Source organism: Cervus elaphus, chromosome 33, assembly GCF_910594005.1.
Source record: "Cervus elaphus chromosome 33, mCerEla1.1, whole genome shotgun sequence".
Lineage (NCBI taxonomy): Eukaryota > Metazoa > Chordata > Mammalia > Artiodactyla > Cervidae > Cervus > Cervus elaphus.
Window position 1 is genome coordinate 16710384 of NC_057847.1, and position 3251 is coordinate 16713634.

Genomic DNA, 3251 nt, shown 5'->3' on the forward strand with positions numbered 1-3251 from the left:
ATCCAAAACAATAAGAGAAAAAGAAGTAAATTTAACAAAAAAAAGTTAAACCTTTAAACTATAAAACATTGTCAAAAGAAATTAAAGACTTTAAAAGTTAAAAAAATAAATTTTGTCTTAAACTGTTGAGAATTTGGGGGTTGGGGGCTGTTACTTTAGAACAACCTTGCTTACAATATTGATACAGTATCCAAAAGAGTAATAGATTTACTAATTTTAAGTAGTTCTTTATAATAATTTTCTATTCACTTTTCTATATGCAAGATAGTAAATCTTTGTGGTGGCTTCCTGTGATTTTAAGCTTTTTCTAATTCAAGACTTTTGCAAATAAGTAGTCTATAGTATGTCCTGTGGGAAGCTAGAGTTCTTAACTGCCCTATGTAGGTATCTGAGGAAATGAATGGAGAATTTGGGGGCTATATTCTCTTTCAGGGAAGATGATTCAAACGCCTGCTGTGAGCAACAGTCATCCCCTTTATTTGGAGATCACTAACACTATCCAGTCAGTACCCAGTGTGAGCCCTAGAACCGTTCCCTAATACTTGATTCAAACCTCTTCCTGCCAGTAACAGAACGGCTGCTCTTCCCCTCTTCTAAGACATTAGGTGTGGACCTGTGACTCGTCTGGAAGTACAACCATACGTGGCACACATTATTTCCAAATGGAGATACCCACCTGACCTCACATGAGATGCTAGAGCCAGAAATGTGAAAGCCTGATCACTGAGCATGCAGGAAAGCTTACCTGGCGGGTTGCTCAAACCCATGGTGAACTTGCACTAATAATAAAGAGAAAAAACTTTATATTAAGCTATAGATATGGGGGACGGGGAGGGTAGTTGCTTATTCAGCATAACCTAAGCCACTGACGGGCTTCACCAGTGGTGCTAGTGGTAAAGAATCCATCTGTCAATGCAGGAGATTTAAGAGACATGGGTTAGATCCCTGGGTCAGGAGGATCCCCTGGAGGAGGCCATGGCAACCCACTCCAATATTCTTGCCTGGAGAATCCCATGGACAGGAGCCTGCTGGGCTTCAGACATGACTGAAGTGACTTAGCACTCACATGCACAAACCGTTGATACCTCTATACTGTCTAGTAAATGATCAAGGGATCTAGCTCCAGGCATAATTCTTAGCATGTTTTTGCAATAACAGAATCAATGCAATCATGGAGATGTCTTTTTTACCAACTCAAAATAAAGAAGGAAGGAATTTTTTTTTTCAATACAGCATATCTCATTTAGAAAAATGAGCCCTTTCCCCCTCTTTCAGTACCTTTTACATCATTACTGAATTCTGCTTTCATCTCTAAAAATCACTCTCAGCTTTGCCTTTACCTGAGGTGGCCAAAGGCCAAAAGTTTTCAATCGCAGGTCTCATTAAAATTCTAAACATGATTTCTTCTCCTGTCACCTAATTAAACAAGTTCCCTTTTTTGTGGGTATTCAGCAATAATGCTGTCACTTTTCTATACATTCTACTAGCTATAATTAATTATTACTTTATCTAGAACTTAGTGGACTATAATTCTTCGGGCCAATTTTATAAGAAATATGGTCTTGACAGAAACCTAATCTTGAAGAGATGACCGTGCACCATCATTATGAGTCTCTCTATGGCAGTATATAATGCTATCATGGAATGACAGTGCCCATGGATCTCGGCACTCAGCTACATAAGTTAGTGGCGACAATATTGAAGATGGCAGCCTATTCACCTTTCAGGGCGACAGAACTGACACAGCTGCTTCTCTTCATTTGAGCCCTAGAGGCTGACTCAGGAGATGGTGTGACAGAAACTCTTGGAAAGGGAGTTCATCACAGAGTAAAGAAAGAAAAGACTCCCAATATGTTGCATTTTCTCTCCTTGCCAAACAATATATGGCTTTTGTCTCTTTAGAAAGGGGTTTCCTAGGTAATTTTAGGGTGTTGAATGAGGGAAGGAGGGATCTTTATGATCCATTAGTCCCTGTCATTTCCTCTTGAAAATTATACTCACAGTCTTTCGACCTTCGCAATTCTTTGTTACTTTTTTCACATTTGGTGTAATGGTCTATAGCTGTTTCCTACACTTATTTTATAGCATTTATTTCTTGTTAAAAAATAATTAAATACCATCAAACTAAAGAACTCATTTCTCAGAACACTTAATTCCCTCAACCCAAGTGAAATAAATTAAGTTGCAACTCTTAGAATAAAAGCCATTGTTTAACTCCACAAATGGCTATTGTCTCCATATGTGTGTCGGTGTGTATGTGTGTATGATTGCATATACACGCTACCTTATAAATACAATCATTCATACTAAACCCAATTCAGGAACTAATGCTTTATATAAAGACAAATGACAAAAAAACTACTACATTATGTTAGTTTATTCTGTAATTGTTCCCTGTATCATTTTAATCTTCACAGCTACCATGCAAACAGAAATTCTGTCTAATACACCAGAAATTACCTACCACAAAGCTCATCATTTTTAAAGGAAATGAATAGTTTCTGTTTAGCAAATTGTTTAACTTAGTTAGGGGTAAATGGACATTTGTCAGGATCTCAGATCTCTTTCAAAGCATGCAGTCAGTGAGGTCCGACTTATTTCATTACATTGGTTTGGTTTGGTTTAGTTTTCTCTTCTAGTGTTTTCATGCAAGGTTTAAACATAGACGATATATTTTTAAAAAACATGTATGAGAACCCTTTCAGGTGCCCTGATCCCCACATCTTTCCTCTATCCGTAGCTGGAGATATTTGATCCCCACTCAAGCCATGCTCAAGGCTTTAGATTTAGTATGTCTTTTAAAAGAGAAAATTTAGTTTAGTCGATGATTCATCAAGTCAACTGATATTTCCAGTTCTAATTTGATCTCACATAATAGAAACACAGCTGCCCTACAGATGCCCGACTTGCTGGCACCATGGGTGCAGCTGCCCTGCTGAACTCAGGATGTTGGGTCAGAGAGGAGGCAGTTATTCCTATACTCAGTGCTCAGAACAGTGGGCACTAAGGATGGTTTATAGCCAGACATCCCTGAGAGTTGCCTGAGGCAGCACCTTGTTCCCATATGCACAGAAGATAAGGCTTGGGAGAATTAAGTGAGTGGACAAGCATGTGGCAAGCTTTGGGTACAGTGGGATTCACCAGGAGAGGTCTCCCCCTGCAAATGATTGTTCTGTAGATCTGTGTGGCAAGGACTTTTTAGGAATCCTTGGGCAAGAATGACATGCATCTCTGGCTGAGGGCTGCTGGGC

General features: G+C 39.0%; 1 non-coding gene across 1 annotated transcript; it reads left to right on the plus strand.

Moving 5' to 3' along the window:
* The first annotated feature begins 2896 nt into the window (after positions 1 to 2896).
* Positions 2897 to 3030, plus strand: LOC122688884. The gene has a single exon (XR_006339622.1). It is a non-coding gene; the product is annotated as a small nucleolar RNA SNORA43 (small nucleolar RNA).
* Positions 3031 to 3251: the final 221 nt, after the last annotated feature.